This window comes from Phyllobates terribilis, unplaced genomic scaffold (genome assembly GCF_046119375.1).
Source record: "Phyllobates terribilis strain yellow unplaced genomic scaffold, ASM4611937v1 Scaffold_284__1_contigs__length_2488782, whole genome shotgun sequence".
NCBI classification, from domain to species: Eukaryota; Metazoa; Chordata; class Amphibia; order Anura; family Dendrobatidae; genus Phyllobates; species Phyllobates terribilis.
This window is the reverse complement of record NW_027363044.1, coordinates 3,046-24,729: the sequence shown is the minus strand read 5'-3', so window position 1 is coordinate 24,729 and position 21,684 is coordinate 3,046. Positions and strand designations below refer to the sequence as shown.

At 43.6% G+C, this 21,684-nt stretch overlaps 1 long non-coding RNA gene across 2 annotated transcripts in view; it reads left to right on the top strand.

Moving 5' to 3' along the window:
- LOC141220359 (uncharacterized) overlaps positions 1–20,819 on the top strand; it is a 95,450-nt gene extending 74,631 nt beyond the window's left edge. The window contains exon 3 of one of the 2 annotated variants that reach the window (XR_012288661.1): positions 20,643–20,819. This is a non-coding gene — a long non-coding RNA (uncharacterized lncRNA). Of the gene's footprint in view, positions 1–13,477; positions 13,708–20,642 lie in introns of those variants that run through there. The other variant, XR_012288660.1, reaches the window with a different exon arrangement.
- The last annotated feature ends 865 nt before the right edge of the window (positions 20,820–21,684 follow it).

Genomic DNA, 21,684 nt, shown 5'->3' with positions numbered 1-21,684 from the left:
ATTCTGTATGGAGGACTATGAGGTGGCACATTATTCAATATTGAGGACTATGTGGGGCCTATTTTACTGTAAGAAGGACAATGAGTTGGCCCATTATTCTGTATGGAGGACTATGTGGGGACAATTATACTGTATGGAGGACTATGTGGGGCCCATGATTCTGTATGAATGACTGTGTGAGGCCCATTATACTGTATGGAGGACTATGAGGTGGCACATTATATTGTTTGGAGGACTATGTGGGGCCATTATTCTGAATGGAGGACTATGTGGGGCCCATTATATTGTATAGAGGATTATTTGGGGCCATTATTCTGTATGGAGGACTATGAGGGGCCCATTATTCTGGGTGGATGACTATGTGGGGCCCATTATTCTGTACGGAGGACTATGTGGGGCCCATTATTCTGTATGGAGGACTATGTGGGGCCTATTATTCTGTATGGAGGAAGATGTGGGGCCCATTATTCTGTATGGAGGACTATGTGGGCCCATTATACTGTATGGATGACTATGTGAGGCCCATTATACTGTGTAGAGGACTATGTGGGGCCCATTATACTGTATGGGTGACTATGTGAGGCCCATTATACTGTATGGAAGATTATGAGGGGCCCATTATACTATATGGAGGATTATGAGGGGCTCATTATACTGTATGGAGCACTATGTGGGCCCATTATTCAGTATGGAGGACTATGTGGGGCCAATTATTCTGTATGGAGGGCTATGTGGGGCCAATTATACTGTATGGAGGAAGATGTGGGACCCATTATTCTGTATGGAGGACTATGTGAGGCCCATTATACTGTATGGAGGGCTATGAGGTGGCACATTATATTGTATGGAGGACTATGTGGGGCCATTATTCTGTATGGAGGACTATGTGGTGCCCATTATATATTATCGAGGACTATTTGGGGCCATTATTCTGTATGGAGGACTATGAGGGGCCCATTATTCTGGGTGGATGACTATGTGGGGCCCATTATACTGTGTGAAGGACAATAAGTTGGCCCATTATTCTGTATGGTGGACTATGTGGGGCCCATTATTCTGTATGGAGGACTATGTGGGGCCCATTATTCTGTATGGAGGAGTATGTGGGGCCATTATTCTGTATGGAGGACTATCTAGGGCCCATTATTCTGTATGGAGGAATATGTGGGGCCCATTATTCTGTATGGTGGACTATCTAGGGCCCATTATTCTGTATGGACTACTATGTGGGGCCCATTATACTGTATGGATGACTATGTGAGGCCCATTATACTGTATGGAGGACTATGAGGTGGCACATTATATTGTATGGAGGACTATGTGGGGCCAATATTCTGTATGGAGGACTATGTGGGGCCCATTATATTGTATTGAGGACTATTTGGGGCCATTATTCTGTATGGAGGACTATGAGGGGCCCATTATTCTGGGTGGATGACTATGTGGGGCCCATTATAATGTATGAAGGACAATAAGTTGGCCCATTATTCTGTATGGAGGACTATGTGGTGCCGATTAATCTGTATGGAGGACTATGTGAGCCCCATTATACTGTATGGAGGACTATGTGGGGCCCATTATTCTGTATGGATGACTATGTGAGGCCCGTTATACTGTATGGAGGACTATGAGGTGGCACATTATATTGTATGGAGGATTATGAGGGGCCCATTATACTGTATGGAGCACTATTTGGGCCCATTATTCAGTATGGAGGACTATGTGGGGCCCATTATACTGTATGGAGGACTATGAGGTGGCACGTTATTCTGTATGGAGCACTATGTGGGCCTATTATTCTGTATGCAGGAATATGTGGTGCCCATTATTCTGTATGGAGGACTATGTGGGGCCCATTATACTGTATGGATGACTGTGAGGCCAATTATACTGTATGGAGGACTATGAGGTGTCACATTATATTGTATGGAAAACTATGTGGGGCCATTATTGTGTATGGAGGACGGTGTGGGGCCATTATTCTGTATGGAGGACTATGTGGCACCCAATATTCTGCATGGAGGACTATGTGGGGCCATTATTCTGTATGGGGGACTATGTGGGGCCATTATTCTGTATGGAGGACTATGTGAGTCCCATTATACTATGTGGAGGACTATGTGGGGCTCATTATACTGTATGGATGACTATGTGAGGCCCGTTATACTGTATGGAGGACTATGAGGTGACACATTATTTCATATTGAGGACTATGTGGGGCCTATTTTTTGTAAGAAGGACAATGAGTTGGTCCATTATTCTGTATGGAGAACAATGTGATGCCCATTATTCTGTATGGAGGACTATGTGGGGCCCATTATACTGTATGGAGGACTATGTGGGGCCCATGATTCTGTATGAATGACTGTGTGAGGCCCATTATACTGTATGGAGGACTATGTGGGGCCTATTATCCTGTACGGAGGACTATGTAGGGCCATTATACTGTATGGAGGACTATGTGGGGCCAATATTCTGTATGGAGGACTATGCGGGGCCCATTATTCTGTATGGAGGACTATCTAGGGACTATTATTCTTTATGGAGGAATATGTTGGGCCCATTATTCTGTATGGAGGACAATGAGTTGGCCCATTATTCTGTATGGAGGACAATGAGTTGGCCCATTATTCTGTATGGAGGACTATGTGGGGCCTATTATTCTGTATGGAGGACTATGTGGGGCCCATTATTCTGTATGGAGGACTATGTGGGGCCCATTATATTGTATGGAGCACTATGTTGGCCCATTATTCAGTATGGAGGACTATGTGGGGCCTATTATTCTGTATGGAGGAAGATGTGGGGCCCATTATTCTGTATGGAGGACTATGTGGGGCTCATTATACTGAATGGGTGACTATGTGAGGCCCATTATACTGTAGGGAGGATTATGAGGGGCCCATTATACTGTATGGAGGATTATGAGGGGCCCATTATACTGCATAGAGCACTATGTGGGGCCTGTTATTCTGTATGGAGGACTATGTGGGGCCCATAATACTGTATGGAGCACTATGAGGTGGCACATTATATTGTATGGAGGACTATGTTAGGCCATTATTCTGTATGGAGGACTATGTGGGGCCATTTTTCTGTCTGGAGGACTATGTGGGACCCATTATTCTGTATGGAGGACTATGTGGGGCCCATTATTCTGTATGGAAAAATATGTGGGGCCAATTATTCTGTATGGAGGACTATGAGGTGGCACATTATTCAATATTGAGGACTATGTGGGGCCTATTTTACTGTAAGAATGACAATGAGTTGGCCCATTATTCTGTATGAATGACTGTGTGAGGCCCATTATACTGTATGGAGGACTATGAGGTGGCACATTATATTGTTTGGAGGACTATGTGGGGCCATTATTCTGAATGCAGGACTATGTGGGGCCCATTATATTGTATAGAGGATTATTTGGGGCCATTATTCTGTATGGAGGACTATGAGGGGCCCATTATTCTGGGTGGATGACTATGTGGGGCCCATTATTCTGTACGGAGGACTATGTGGGGCCCATTATTCTGTATGGAGGACTATGTGGGGCCTATTATTCTGTATGGAGGAAGATGTGGGGCCCATTATTCTGTATGGAGGACTATGTGGGCCCATTATACTGTATGGATGACTATGTGAGGCCCATTATACTGTGTAGAGGACTATGTGGGGCCCATTATACTGTATGGGTGACTATGTGAGGCCCATTATACTGTATGGAGGATTATGAGGGGCCCGTTATACTATATGGAGGATTATGAGGGGCCCATTATACTATATGGAGGATTATGAGGGGCTCATTATACTGTATGGAGCACTATGTGGGCCCATTATTCAGTATGGAGGACTATGTGGGGCCTATTATTCTGTATGGAGGGCTATGTGGGGCCAATTATACTGTATGGAGGAAGATGTGGGACCCATTATTCTGTATGGAGGACTATGTGAGGCCCATTATACTGTATGGAGGGCTATGAGGTGGCACATTATATTGTATGGAGGACTATGTGGGGCCATTATTCTGTATGGAGGACTATGTGGTGCCCATTATATATTATCGAGGACTATTTGGGGCCCGTTATTCTGGGTGGATGACTATGTGGGGCCCATTATACTGTATGAAGGACAATAAGTTGACCCATTATTCTGTATGGTGGACTATGTGGGGCCCATTATTCTGTATGGAGGAGTATGTGGGGCCATTATTCTGTATGGAGGACTATGTGGGGCCCATTATTCTGTATGTAGGAGTATGTGGGGCCATTATTCTGTATGGAGGACTATCTAGGGCCCATTATTCTGTATGGAGGAATATGTGGGGCCCATTATTCTGTATGGAGGACTATCTAGGGCCCATTATTCTGTATGGAGGAAGATGTGGGGGCCATTATTCTGTATGGAGGACAATGAGTTGGCCCATTATTCTGTATGGAGGACTATGTGGGGCACATTATACTGTATGGAGGACTATGTGGGCCCATTATTCAGTAGGGAGGACTATGTGGGGCCTATTATTCTGTATGGAGGAAGATGTGGGGCCCATTATTCTATATGGAGGACTATGTGGGGCCCATTATACTGTATGGATGTCTATGTGAGACCCATTATACTGTGTGTTGGACTATGTGGGGCCCATTATACTGTATGATTGACTATGTGAGGCCCATTATACTTTATGGAGGATTATGAGGGGCCCATTATACTGTATGGAGGATTATGAGGGGCTCATTATACTGTAGGGAGCACTATGTGGGCCCATTATTCAGTATGGAGGACTATGTGGGGCCTATTATACTGTATGGAGGACTATGTGGGGCCCATTATACTGTATGGAGGACTATAAGGTGGCACATTAAACTGTATGGAGCACTATGTGGGCCCATTATTCAGTATTGAGGACTATGTGGGGCCTATTATTCTGTATGGAGGGCTATGTGGGGCCCATCATACTGAATGGGTGACTATGTGAGGCCCATTATACTGTAGGGAGGATTATGAGGGGCCCATTATACTGTATGGAGGATTATGAGGGGCCTATTATACTGTATGGAGCACTATGTGGGCCTATTATTCAGTATGGAGGAGTATGTGGGGCCTATTATTCTGTATGGAGGACTATGTGGGGCCCATAATACTGTATGGAGCACTATGACGTGGCACATTATATTGTATGGAGGACTATGTTGGGCCACTATTCTGTATGGAGGACTATGTGGGGCCATTTTTCTGTATGGAGGACTATGTGGGTCCCATTATTCTGTATGGAGGACTATGTGGGGACCATTATTCGGGATGGAAAAATATGTGGGGCCAATTATTCTGTATGGAGGACTATGAGGTGGCACATTATTCAATATTGAGGACTATGTGGGGCCTATTTTACTGTAAGAAGGACAATGAGTTGGTCCATTATTCTGTATGGAGGACTATGTGATGCCCATTATTCTGTATGGAGGACTATGTGGGGACAATTATACTGTATGGAGGACTATGTGGGGCCCATGATTCTGTATGAATGACTGTGTGAGGCCCATTATACTGTATGGAGGACTATGAGGTGGCACATTATATTGTATGGAGGACTATGTGGGGCCATTATTCTGTATGGAGGACTATGTGGGGCCCATTATATTGAATAGAGGACTATTTGGGGCCATTATTATGTATGGAGGACTATGAGGGGCCCATTATTCTGGGTGGATGACTATCTGGGGCCCATTATTCTGTACAGAGGACTATGTGGGGCCCATTATTCTGTATGGAGGACTATGTGGGGCCTATTATTCTGTATGGAGGAAGATGCGGGGCCAATTATTCTGTATGGAGGACTATGTGGGGCCCATTATACTGTATGGATGACTATGTGAGGCCCATTATACTGTGTAGAGGACTATGTGGGGCCCATTATACTGTATGGGTGACTATGTGAGGACCATTATACTGTATGGCGGATTATGAGGGGCCCATTATACTGTATGGAGGATTATGAGGGGCTCATTATACTGTATGGAGCACTATGTGGGCCCATTATTCAGTATGGAGGACTATGTGGGGCCTATTATTCTGTATGGAGGGCTATGTGGGGCCCATTATACTGTATGGAGGAAGTTGTGGGATCCATTATTCTGTATGGAGGACTATGTGAGGCCCATTATACTGTATGGAGGACTATGAGGTGGCACATTATATTGTATGGAGTACTATGTGGGGCCATTATTCTCTATGGAGGACTATGTGGAGCCCATTATATTTTATCGAGGACTATTTGGGGCCATTATTCTGTATGGAGGACTATGAGGGGCTCATTATTCTGGGTGGATGACTATGTGGGGCCCATTATACTGTATGAAGGACAATAAGTTGGCTTGTTATTCTGTATGGTGGACTATGTGGTGCCCATTATTCTGTACGGAGGACCATGTGGTGCCCATTATTCTGTACGGAGGACTATGTGAGGCCTATTATACTGTATGGAGGACTATATGGGGCCCATTATTCTGTATGGATGACTGTGTGAGGCCCATTATACTGTATGGAGGACTATGAGGTGGCACATTATATTGTATGGAGGATTATGAGGGGCCCATTATACTGTATGGAGCACTATGTGGGCCCATTATTCAGTATGAAGGACTATCTGGAGACTATTATTCTGTATCTAGGACTATGTGGGGCCCATTATACTGTATGGAGGACTATGAGGTGGCATATTATACTGTATGGAACACTATGTGGGCCCATTATTCTGTATGGAGGACTATGTGGTGCCCATTATTCTGGATGGAGGACTATGTGGGGCCCATTATTCTGTATGGATGACTGTGAGGCCCATTATACTGTATGGAGAACTATGAGGTGGCACATTACATTGTATGGATAACTATGTGGGGCCATTATTCTGTATGGAGGACGATGTGGGGCCATTATTCTGTATGGAGGACTATGTGGGGCCCATTATTCTGTATGGAAGAGTATGTGGGGCCATTATTCTGTATGGAGGACTATCTAGGGCCCATTATTCTGTATGGAGGAATATGTGGGGCCCTTTATTCTGTATGGAGGACTATGTGGGGCCCATTATTCTGTATGGATGACTGTGAGGCCCATTATACTGTATGGATGACTATGAGGTGGCACATTACATTGTATGGATAACTATGTGGGGCCATTATTCTGTATGGAGGACGATGTGGGGCCATTATTCTGTATGGAGGACTATGTGGGACCCATTATTCTGTATGGAGGACTTTGTGGGGCCATTATTCTGTATGGAAGAATATGTGGTGCCCATTATTCTGTATGGAGGACTATCTAGGGCCCATTATTCTGTATGGAGGAATATGTGGGGGCCATTATTCTGTATGGAGGACAATGAGTTGGCTCATTATTCTGTATGGAGGGCTATGTGGGGCACATTATACTGTATGTAGCACTATGTGGGCCCATTATTCAGTATGGAGGACTATGTGGGGCCTATTATTCTGTATGGAGGAAGATGTGGGGCCCATTATTTTGTATGGAGGACTATGTGAGGCCCATTATACTGTGTGGAGGACTATGTGGGGCCCATTATACTGTATGGAGGATTATGAGGGGCCCATTATACTGTATGGAGCACTATGTGGGCCCATTATTCAGTATGAAGGACTATCTGGAGACTATTATTCTGTATCTAGGACTATGTGGGGCCCATTATACTGTATGGAGGACTATGAGGTGGCATATTATACTGTATGGAACACTATGTGGGCCCATTATTCTGTATGGAGGACTATGTGGTGCCCATTATTCTGGATGGAGGACTATGTGGGGCCCATTATTCTGTATGGATGACTGTGAGGCCCATTATACTGTATGGAGAACTATGAGGTGGCACATTACATTGTATGGATAACTATGTGGGGCCATTATTCTGTATGGAGGATGATGTGGGGCCATTATTCTGTATGGAGGACTATGTGGGGCCCATTATTCTGTATGGAAGAGTATGTGGGGCCATTATTCTGTATGGAGGACTATCTAGGGCCCATTATTCTGTATGGAGGAATATGTGGGGCCCTTTATTCTGTATGGAGGACTATGTGGGGCCCATTATTCTGTATGGATGACTGTGAGGCCCATTATACTGTATGGATGACTATGAGGTGGCACATTACATTGTATGGATAACTATGTGGGGTCATTATTCTGTATGGCGGACGATGTGGGGCCATTATTCTGTATGGAGGACTATGTGGGACCCATTATTCTGTATGGAGGACTTTGTGGGGCCATTATTCTGTATGGAGGACTATCTAGGGCCCATTATTCTGTATGAAAGAATATGTGGTGCCCATTATTCTGTATGGAGGACTATCTAGGGCCCATTATTCTGTATGAAGGAATATGTGGGGGCCATTATTCTGTATGGAGGACAATGAGTTGGCTCATTATTCTGTATGGAGGGCTATGTGGGGCACATTATACTGTATGTAGCACTATGTGGGCCCATTATTCAGTATGGAGGACTATGTGGGGCCTATTATTCTGTATGGAGGAAAATGTGGGGCCCATTATTTTGTATGGAGGACTATGTGGGCCCATTATACTGTATGGATGACTATGTGAGGCCCATTATACTGTGTGGAGGACTATGTGGGGCCCATTATACTGTATGGGTGACTATATGAGGCCCATTATACTGTATGGAGGATTATGAGGGTCCCATTATACTGTATGGAGGATTATGAGGGGCTCATTATACTGTATGGAGCACTATGTGGGCCCATTATTCAGTATGGAGGACTATGTGGGGCCTATTATTCTGTATGGAGGACTATGTGGGGCCCATTATACTGTATGGAGGACTATGAGGTGGCACATTAAACTGTATGGAGCACTATGTGGGCCCATTATTCAGTATTGAGGACTATGTGAGGCCCATTATTCTGTATGGAGGACTATGAGGTGGCACATTATTCTGTATGTAGGACTCTATGGGGCCCATTATACTGTATGGAGGACTTTGTGCAGATCACAGTTGCGGCATCATATTGTGTTCGCGTCACAGTAGGGTCATCATACCGTGTGTATGGATGATACAGTGGAGGAATTCACTGTGAGGGTATCATACTGTGTTTGGGAGGCACTTTTGTTTGCATCATACTTTATTATCTGTATTATTTATTAAGTCAAAGTTTTTTATCCGTTGTTATTACATATTTAAATTAGGCCATTGGGCCATTTGCTTTTTACTGCTCTTACATAACATTATATTATTCCAGTATGCCCTATTTGTGATTGTGTTTTATTTTATTCTAAGATCTATTAATTAAAATGTACTTGGTTCGTGGCACAACCCCTTTAAGAAAAGCATCATCATTATATTTGATAAGGAAAAACGTCTGCAATTCTAGACATTTTTTTAAATATGAACATTAGCCTGCGACTTTGTCTAAGTTTTTAATTTTGGCCATCTGTGTATTTGAGTTTGCCATCCCTGCCATAAATCGTCTGATCGCTGTGTTGTGCGGGTCGTTATAGGTACAGGAACACATATGTCCATGGTATTTGCTGATTTGTGATGTTTATTATCTAAAAAAGCTCAATGAAAATGCCATTATTGTAATTGTTTTTCATTATTTTTTAGTAATGTTATAGGAAAAAAATCTTTTAATTTCCCTCTATAATACAGGGACAAAAATACACTGCTATGTATAGATGTATCTCTATGTATCAGTAGCATTTGCCTGTGGGTTCAGAGTGTGCAAATATCGAAAATCCTCCCAGTGATATCAGCAGAGGCTGTTGCTCATAGCTTTAGTTGTTACCGGCAATGATAGCGGTTGTGGGTTTGATTCCCATGGAGACCAGAAAATGGTTTATTTAATTCATTATAGGCATATGGAATTATACTCTATGGTTGGGGCCCAATTATACTTTATCGAGATCTATGGGTTGCATTATATTATATGTACTGTATGTTTGGCTGCATTATACTATAGGGAGGCTGCATTATACTCTATTAAGGACTGAGGAGAAAGCATTATACTATATGAAGGACTATGGGGAGTGCATTATACACTATGAAGGACTATGGAGAGTGCATTATACTATAGGGAGGGCTATGGGGAGTGCATTATACTATAGGGAGGATTATAGGGAGTACATTATACTATATGGAGGACTATGAGGTGCATTCCATTATATGGAGGACTATGGGGAGTATATTATACTATATGGAGGGCTATGGTGAGTGCATTATACTATATGGAGGACAATGAGGTGCATTATACTATATGGAGGACAATGAGGTGCATTATACTATATGGAGGGCTATGGGGAGTGTATTATACTATATGAAGGGCTATGGGGAGTATATTATACTATATGGTGGGCTATGGGGAGTGTATTATACTATATGGAGGACTATGAGGTGCATTATACTATATGGAGGGCTATGGGGAGTGTTTTATACTATATGGAGGACTATGAGGTGCATTATACTAATATGGAGGGCTATGGGGAGTGCATTACACTATATGGAGGGCTATGAGGTGCATTATGCCATATGGAGGGCTATGGGGAGTGTATTATACTATATGGAGGAATATGCGGTGCATTATACTATATGGAGGACTCTGGGTAGTATATTATACTATGTGGAGGGCTATGGGGAGTGTGTTATACTATTTGGAGGAATATGGGCCACATTATACAATATTGAGCGCAGTGGGGCACATTATACAGTATGGAGGACTATGGGGAGTACATTATATTATAGGGAGGGCTATAGGGAGTGCATTATACTATATGGAGGGCTATGGGAAGTGTATTATACTATATGGAGGACTATGGGGAATGTATTATTCTATATTGAGGAATATGGGTCACATTATACCATTTGGAGGGTTGTGGGGCACATTATACTATATGGAGGACTATTGGGAGTGCATTATACTATATGGAGGACTATGGGGAGTATATTATACTATATGGAGGACTTTGGGGAGTGCATTATACTATTTAGAGGGCTATGGGGAGTGTATTATACTATATGGAGGACTATGAAGTGCATTATACTATATGAAGGGCTATGGAGAGTGTATTATACTATATGGAGGGCTATGGGGAGTGTATTATACTATATGGAGGGCTATGGGTAGTGTACTATACTATATGGAGGACTATGAGGTGCATTATACTATATGGAGGGCTATGGGGAGTGTATTATAGTATATGGAGGACTATGAGGTGCATTATACTAATATGGAGTGCTATGGGGAGTGCATTACACTATATGGAGGGCTATGAGGTGCATTATACTATATGGAGGACTATGCGGAGTGTATTATACTATATGGAGTAATATGAGGTGCATTATACTATATGGAGGACTATGGGTAGTATATTATACTATGTGGAGGGCTATGGGGAGTGTATCATACTATTTGGAGGAATATGGGCCACATTATACAATATTGAGCGTTGTGGGGCACATTATACAATATGGAGGACTATGGGGAGTACATTATATTATAGGGAGGGCTATAGGGAGTGCATTATACTATATGGAGGGCTATGGGAAGTGTATTATACTATATGGAGGACTATGGGGAATGTATTATACTATATTGAGGAATATGGGTCACATTATACAATATGGAGGGCTGTGGGGCACATTATACTATATGGAGGACTATTGGGAGTGCATTATACTATTTAGAAGGCTATGGGGAGAGTATTATACTATATGGAGGACTATGAAGTGCATTATACTATATGGAGGGCTATGGGGAGTGCATTATACTATATGGAGGGCTATGGGGAGTGCATTATACTATGTGGAGGGCTACGGGGAGTGTATTATACTATTTGGAGGAATATGGGTCACATTATACAATATGGAGCTCTGTGGGGCACATTATACAATATTGAAGATTTTGGGGAGTGCATTATACTATAGGGAGTGTATTATACTATATGCAGGGCTATGGGGAGTGCATTATACTATATGGAGGGCTATTGGGAGTGTATTATACTATATGGAGGACTATGGGGTGCATTATACTATATGGAGGACTATGAGGAGCTTTATACTATATGGAGAACTATGAGATGCATTATACTATATAGAGAGCTATGGGGAGTGTATTATACTATTTGGAGGAATATGGGCCACATTATACAATATGGAGCGCTGTGGGGCACATTATACAATATGAAAGCCTATGGGGAGTGCATTATACTATATGAAGGACTATGGGGAGTATATTATACTATATGGAGGGCTATGAGGTGACTTATACTATATAGAGGTCTATGAGGTGCATTATACTATATGGAGAACTATGAGGTGCATTATACTATATAGAGAGCTATGGGGAGTGTATTATACTATTTGGAGGAATATGGGCCACATTATACAATATGGAGGGCTGTGGGGCACATTATACAATATGGAGGACTATGGGGAGTATATTATACTATATAGAGGGTTATGGGGAATGCATTATACTATATGGAGGGCTATGAGGTGCGTTATACTATATGGAGGACTATGAGGTGCATTATACTATATGGAGAACTATGAGGTGCATTATACTATATGGAGGGCTATGAGGTGCGTTATACTATATGGAGGACTATGAGGTGCATTATACTATATGGAGAACTATGAGGTGCATTATACTATATAGAGAGCTATGGGGAGTGCATTATACTATTTGGAGGAATATGGGCCACATTATACAATATGGAGGGCTGTATGGAGGACTATGGGGAGTATATTATACTATATAGAGGGTTATGGGGAGTGCATTATACTATATGGAGGGCTATCGGGAGTGTATTATACTATATGGAGGACTGTGGGCCTCATTATACAATATGGGGGGCTGTGGGACACATTATACAATATGGAGGACTATGGCATGTATTATACTAAACAAGCAAAATGCTGCCTATTCATCGAGTAATTGGATTGTTTATGCCAGAACAAAAATCCTTGTTCTCAGCAGCACATCGGCCGGTGTAACCTGCAGATGTGCTGCTGATAACATGATGCTGTATGGGGACAGATTGATCTATTAGTGATTGTTCTGTATCCATCATTCTTCCTCAGCTGGTGTAAAGAGGTCGGGAAACAAGCGTCGAACGGCTTCAGTATTGTGGATTGCGCTCGTTTAGCGGCCTGATCTCAGCGCATGTACATACAAGCTAAATGTTTGTGTGGTGCTGTATGTCAGCATTTGGGACCCCACTTTAAACTTTTCCCCAGGGCCCCACTTTATCTAAAATCGGCCCTGCACCCATTTAAATGGTTCCCGTCCGCTGCACAGACTGGGAGAGAGAGGGGAGACTATTTGTGGCTTATGTAGTGGCGCTCAGTTTTGTGGACATCGGAGGGAAAGTTTTCTTTTAATTTATGAAATTCAATTCATGTGATAAATTTAAAAAAATATTAGGAACAATTCAACTTTATTTTAATCCTTAGGTTATGGGTGAGGATCTTTTGGCAGAAAGAACAGAGGAAGGACAAACGGACACAAAAACCGCTCAGACATTGGCCTCTTACATAATGGCGTCTGACGCCGAGTTCAGAGTCAAATGGTTTCAGAAAGCGACCACTTTCCTAATGAGCAGCGAGTAAAGATGATCAGCTCTCCGCCATCACTGACTGTCTGCCAACTGGAGCTCGTCCATCTCTAATCATTCCTGCTCAATGGGGGCCACAATATTTTTACTTCACAGTAATCACTGACATCTTTTCGGAGTATATTGTATACATAGTGATCTTTATACGGCTGGAGCACTTACAGTAGCCAATCAGATGGCGTGCAGGTAGCGTTGTGCGAGATCCAGTATGCCGTCCTGCTTCTATCATTAGAGGGTCCTGCTAGAGAACAGCGGCCACACTATTATACTGTGTCCAGAGTTACAGGAGTCTGTCAGATGTGGACTGCTATGTTGCAAAAAATGCTTAATAAGTTATTTTTTTTCAAACTGGATTGATATGCAAAATATTTTTAATAAAATCATTTTCTTATACTTGCAGGGTTTCTGTTTATTCAGTAATGTTGTAGCTGTTTTCTCTCACGCTGTGGATGATTGTAAATGAATACAGTTTCCTACATAATCATTGCAGCGGATCAGTTAAAAACGGGTGCCGTATGTGTTGTACCCAGGGCAAGTGCCTGGGCCCTGAGCGAGCAGGGGGGCCCACTCACCCTCTGGAACACCAGCGCGCTATGGGGCCCATGAGTCAGCGGGGCCTGATGCCAGCGAATGGGCACTTGCACTGGGCCTTCCCCAGTGCTTTAAACTGTTTGCAATACTTACCTCTCCCTGTTCCTCTTCTGCTCCTCTGTCTTCTGCGTCTTCTTACTCTGTGACATCTCAGGGCAGAGGGAGCGATGACGTCACTACAGAGCACCCTCTGCTGAGCAGTCCCAGTGCAGAGAGTCGGAAGACCCTGATGAGACAGCCCTGCTTCAAGCAAGGAGCGGTGAGTATTTGATTTTTTTTTTTAATGTAATGAGTATTATATGGGGCTCATTATCTATTGAACAATATATGGGGCCCATTATGTATGGAGTATTATATAGGGCTCATTATCTATTGAACAATATATGGGGCTCATTATGTATGGAGTAATATATGGGGATCATTATCTATTGGACAATATATGGGGCTCATGTATGGAGTATTATATGGGGCTCATTATCTATGGAACATTATATGGGGCTCATTATGTATGGAGTATTATATGGGGCTCATTATCTATTGAACAATATATGGGGCCCATTATGCATGGAGTAATATATGGGGATCATTATGTATGGAGTAATATATGGGGATCATTATCTATGGAGCATTATATGGGGCCTATTCTTTATGGAGCAATATATTGGGCCCACTATTTATGGAGCAATATATAGGGCCCATACTGTATGGAGCAATATATGGGGCCCATACTGTATGGAGCAATATTTGGGCTCCATTATTCTGTATGGAGCATTATATGGTACCCATTATGTATGGAGCAATATATAGGGCTCATTTTACTTTATGGAGTAATATATGGGGTCCATTATACTGAATGGAGCAATATATGGGGATCATACTGTATGGAGCATTATATGCGGTCCATTATTCTGTATGGAGCAATATATGGTGCCCATAGTACTGGATGCAGGACCATGTGCTGCCCATAATACTGTATGGAGGACCATGTGGTGTCCATAATACTGTATGGAGGACCATGTGGTGTCCATAATACTGTATGGAGGACCATGTGGTGTCCATAATACTGTATGGAGGACCATGTGGTGCCCATAATACTGTATGGAGGACCATGTGGTGTCCATAATACTGTATGGAGGACCATGTGGTGCCCATAATACTGTATAGAGGACCATGTGGTGTCCATAATACTGTATGGAGGACCATGTGGTGTCCATAATACTGTATGGAGGACCATGTGGTGCCCATAATACTGTATAGAGGACCATGTGGTGCCCATAATACTGTATGGAGGACCATGTGGTGCCCATAATACTGTGTGGAGGACCATGTGGTGCCCATAATACTGTATATGGAGGACCATGTGGTGCCCATAATACTGTATATGGAGGACCACGTGGTGCCCATAATACTGTATATGGAGGACCACGTGGTGCCCATAATACTGTATATGGAGGACTATGTGGGGCCCATAATACTGTATATGGAGGACCACGTGGGGCCCATAATACTGTATATGGAGGACCACGTGGTGCCCATAATACTGTATATGGAGGACCACGTGGGGCCCATAATACTGTATATGGAGGACCACGTGGGGCCCATAATACTGTATATGGAGGACTACGTGGGGCCCATAATACTGTATAGAGGACTATATTGTCTGGTCTGAACTGTGCGCTGGGAGGATTCGCCGGTTTCTGAGCTGTTGTAGACTTTACAATAGATATCACTCATGTAATGTGAGAAGTCAGTGAAATCTTTAGCATTGTACTATACCTATATTTCTGTGCATCATGAATCGTGGTAGGTGTGAATGGGGCCCACTGAGACTTTTGCCCGGGGCCCATGAAATCCTGGAGCCGGCCCTGGTTGTGGCATCTATTTCTTTTTGTACTGTATGCATGAGTTTTAATGGCAAATTTCTTTCAAAAAACAGTGGGATAAACCGTCATCTGAACTTGTCCCTTAACTTACATTGGTCTGTGAGGTGATCTGAAAGCAGAAAATCCAGTGCTGACTTCTATCACATTTGGGGTAACTTTCCCGCATTGGTCTCTACATAATCTGTGAATTCAGGGAACTGCTAGATCTGCAGCAGATAAAAGAGGGATTATATCAAAATGCCATCATGCAGACCAGCAAGTGACACATCGCTGGGATAAGGTCCTCTGCCCCGACTTGTTGCTTTTAGATTACATAGCAAAAACCTGATGACAGTTTCCCTGTAATAAAATCCCAGAGCTTCTCACATGGGAAATCCAGCGGGTGGCAGATACTGGCCTGGAATCCTGCAGATACACAGCACTGCCGTCGCCTATACACTGCATTGTGAAAGGATTTAGCCCCCTTGAACTTTTCTACCTTTCGCCACATTTCTGGCTTTAAACATAAAGATATAAAATTCTATTTTTTGGGGGAAGAATCAACAACAAGTGGGACACAATCGTGAAGTGGAATGAAATTTATTTGCTATTTTAAACTTTTTTAACAAATTAAAAACTGAAAAGTGGGGCGTGCAATATTATTCGGCCCCCTTGAGTTAATACTTTGTAGCGCCACCTTTTGCTGCGATTACAGCTGCAAGTCGCTTGGCGTATGCCTCTATCAGTTTTGCACATCGAGTGGCTGAAATTCTTGCCCATACTTCCTTGCAAAACAGCTGGAGCTCAGTGAGGTTGGATGGAGGGCGTTTGTGAACAGCAGTTTTCAGCTCTTTCCACAGATTCTCGATTGGATTCAGGTCTGGACTTTGACTTGGCCATTCTAACACCTGGATATGTTTATTTTTGAACCATTCCATTGTAGATTTTGCTTTATGTTTGGGATCATTGTCTTGTTGGAAGATAAATTTCCGTCCCAGTCTCAGGTCTTTTGCAGACTCCAACAGGTTTACTTCCAGAATGGTCCTGTATTTGGCTCCATCCATCTTCCCATCAATTTTAACCATCTTCTCTGTCCCTGCTGAAGAAAAGCAGGCCCAAACCATGATGCTGCCACCACCATGTTCGACAGTGGGGATGGTGTTTTGAGGGTGATGAGCTGTGTTGCTTTTACGCCAAACATATCGTTTTGCATTGTGGCCAAAAAGTTTGATTTTGGTTTCATCTGACCAGAGCACCTTATTCCACATGTTTGGTGTGTCTCCCAGATGGCTTGTGGCAAACTTCAAACGAGACTTTTTATAGATATCTTTGAGAAATGGCTTTCTTCTTGCCATTCTTCCATAAAGCCCAGATTTGTGCAGTGTATAACTGATTGTTGTCCTATGGACAGACTAACCCACCTCAGCTCTAGATCTCTGCAGTTCATCCAGAGTGATCATGGGCCTTTTGGCGGCATCTCTGATCAGTCTTCTCCTTGTTCGAGATGAAAGTTTAGAGCAGTGTTTCCCATACTCCAGTCCTCACAGACCCCACAGGTCATGTTTTCAGGATTTCCATAGTATTGCACAGGTGAGAAAATTCCTGATGCCTTGATGATACTTCCATCACCTATGCAATACTAAGGAAATCCTGAAAACATGACCTGTGGTGGTCCGTGAGGACTGGAGTTTGGGAAACACTGGTTTAGAGGGACGGCCGGGTCTTGGTAGATTAGCATTGGTCTGATACTCCTTCCATTTCAATATGATCGCTTGCACAGTGCTCCTTGAGATGTTTAAAACTTGGGAAATCTTTTTGTATCCAAATCCGGCTTTGAACTTCGCCACAACAGTATCTCGGACCTGCCTGGTGTGTTCCTTGGTCTTCATGGTGCTCTCTGCACTTGAAACAGAACCCTGAGACTATCACAGAGCAGGTGCATTTATACAGAGACTTGATTACACACAGGTGGATTCTAGTTATCGTTACCAGTCATTTAGGACAACATTGGATCAGTGGATTCTAGTTATCGTTACCAGTCATTTAGGACAACATTGGATCATTCAGAGATCCTCACTGAACTTCTGGAGTGAGTTTGCTGCACTGAAAGTAAAGGGGCCGAATAATATTGCACGCCCCACTTTTCATTTTTTATTTTTAAGTTTAAAATATCCAATAAATTTCATTCCCACTTGTTGATTCTTCCCAAAAAAATTTGAATTTTATATCTTTATGTTTGAAGCCAGAAATGTGGCAAAAGGTGGAAAAGTTCAAGGGGGCCAAATCCTTTCACAATGCGCTGTATCTACCACTCGCTGACCTCCCTCTGTGAGAAGCTGATGGTTATTAATGATGGAATACAATGTTTTATTATAGCGGTGAGTGCTGCATTCACTTCTTACACTCATTCATGTGGATTTGTCTGATTAGTGACCTGCACCAGCTTATATCATGGGGCTGCTCAAAGTATAAAAATTTACCAAAAAGGTGTGTTCTGTTTATTTTCTTTTGGTTTCCATTTTGTTTTACTTTTTTTTTTTTCTTTATGTGGATCTTTCAGTAAAAAATAAATAAATAAAAAATAAAATATAGTCAACCTCTGGTATACTCTACTACCATGAGATCCCCATAATAAAGGCAGAATTTAATAAAGGGTTACACATTTATCCAAGACATTGAAAGTTATGGCTAAAAAGGTAAAAAGACTTTTCTTTTTTTGCAGCAAAATTGGCTACAATTGCCCAGACAGGTTATATTTGCCCACAGCGTGGGACTGGGGAGACTGGGGCCCACCCTACAGCTAGATGCAGATACCTGTTAGCCGTTATCCCCATTATAGTGGGACCTCGACTGTAAAACACAGGCGGCTCCTGCACATCTACTGTGCGCACAGCACAACTGGGATGGACAATTACGGTAGTTTGCATTAAAGGGCTTCTTTGGTGAAAACAAGTTATCACCGATCCCTGGGCTCCTCGGGATTGGTGATAACTTAATGATCGTTTGGGTCCGACCATTGGAAACCGCACTGATCAGAATTGGGAAGTTTTATCCCTGAAAGGACACTTTTATCCCCATTTTAAAATGAAGCGGCAGGTGGGATGTCTGACCCCAGATCCATTCATTCTCTATGGGGCTTCCAGAAAAAAACAAGAGCAGCGCTCGCAGCCATTGAGGGAATGAATGGATCAGTGGTGAAGTCGCACATGCTGCTCCAGTCTAGTGGGGATAAAAGCTCCACATTCTACCAATCGGTGCGGGTCCCAGCAGTCAGACCCCCACCAATCAATACCTTATCACTTATCCTTTGGAAAGGTGATTACTTGTTTTCACAGTAGAATTCCTGTAAGTGCATCTTGTTCCAAGTATTTAATCACAAATCTAAATAAAGATTATTCTCCTAATATCAGAGAGAACAATTGACTGCTATACACAACACAATCCACTTTTTCAAGACCAATAATACCACATTCAAGGGAGAACTAACGTGACACTGTGACCAGACCACATATTACCAGCATAAAGCGACCGAATAATCCCACGTAGAAGGGAGAAATACAGCCACACCGTGACCAGACCACATATTACCACCACATAGTGACCGAATAATACCACATATTGTATAAGGGACAAATATCGCCACACCATGATCAGACCAGATTTTAGCAGCATATAGCGACCAAATTATTCCACATAGAAGGGAGAACTACCGTCACACCGTGAGCAGACCACATGACCACCACATAGTGACCGAACAAGACCTCATACTGTAAAAGGGACAAATATCGCCACACCATGACCAGACCAGATTTTAGCAGCATATAGCGACCAAATTATTCCACATAGAAGGGAGAACTACCGTCACACCGTGAGCAGACCACATATGACCACCACATAGTGACCGAACAATACCTCATACTGTAAAAGGGAGAAATATCGCCACACCATGACCAGACCAGATATTACCAACATATAGCGACCAAATAATTCCACATACAAGGGAGAAATACCACCACACCATGTCCACACCACATAGTGACCAAATAATAACACATACAGGGATAAATACCACACCATGACCGGACCAGATATTACAACATAGTGATTGAATATTACAATACTGATCATTAATGAAATGTCCTCGGACGCACATTCAGTTGAAACCAGTGGGCCCCCTCTACGTCCTGCTCAAGGTCCTGCCAAGGACCCTGGCCCGCCGGATAATCGTCCAGTGTCCCGGTGCTCCAGTCAGACCCTGTTTGCCCACCAAACTCATCCATTTAAATGTCTGATTTTAGAGTTTGCATTGTGTTCCTTTTCTTTGCTTATAAAAACATAATAATTATAGTCTATGGACCTTTTCTGATGCTGATGGTTCACAAAAGAAATTTGAGACATGTTTGACTGTAATCTGATTTGCAGATAAAACTGGCCCATTCAAATGATTGGATTGACAAAAAAAGATCCATTTGCATCCTTGTTCTGTATGTTTTTCACTGACTAATGTTAGAAGTTTGTAAATCTTCATCACTTTTTTTCTCTCATCAATAGGTGGCAGAAAATGTCATTTTTCAACATGAGGAGAGAAAACTTCATTCCATCACTTTACCTGATGGGCCCATGCAGGGTCGGACTGGCCTGGTGTGATAAATTCCCGGTGGGCCCCGATGAGAGAGTGAGAGAATTGGTAGCGGGGGCTCTTAAAAAGTGCGGACCCTTTAAAAGCGCAGCCGAAGAAAATGTAGCGTCGCGTGCGGCACTCATACTATTCAGTGGTGACAGCGGGTGACGCGCATAGTCACATGACAGGAGGACGTGATCTTGGTGGGCGGTGACACGCACCGCGCTCTGCTTTCCCGCTGGTGGCTGGCAGTTGTGTTGTGTCAGGTGACACGCTGACGTCACGCTCTCCTCTCCCTGCTCCCCTGCCGGCTTTCGATACGCCGACGCCGCGCTCTGCTCTCGAGTCCCGGCTCCTGCTCCCTTGGAATTGGCCTTGTAACACCGGCTCCCGTCCGGGTATGTAACACCGCACCAGCACCGCGCACCGCCCTCTTCTCTCCTGCTCTCTTGGCCTTTTAAGCCGGCTCCTGGGCTGAGTATGCGGTGACCTGCACTCTGCTCTCTCACCATCACCCTGGAAACAAGGCTGCAGGCCTGGCTACAGCTCTCCCTGCTTCAACTTCAAGTCAAGTGCAATAGCCACGTTTTTCTGGGTGAGTGTTCCCAGCATTGGTCATCATCCATATATGGAGGGGTCGCAGGCTGGTCACATGGGGACATGGATGGAGACATGGGGCTGAAGGGGGGCTGGCTGGACCCATGGGGACATGGGGCTGAAGGGGGGGCTGGATGGACCCATGGGGACATGGATGGGGACATGTGGCTGAAGGGGGGCTGGATTGACCCATGGGGACATGGATGGGGACATGAAGCTGAAGGGGGGGCTGGCTGGACCCATGGAGACATGGGGCTGAAGGGGGGGCTGGATGGACCCATGGAGACATGGATGGAGACATGGGGCTGAAGGGGGGGCTGGATGGACCCATGGGGACATGGATGGGGACATGGGGCTGAAGGGGGGGCTGGATGG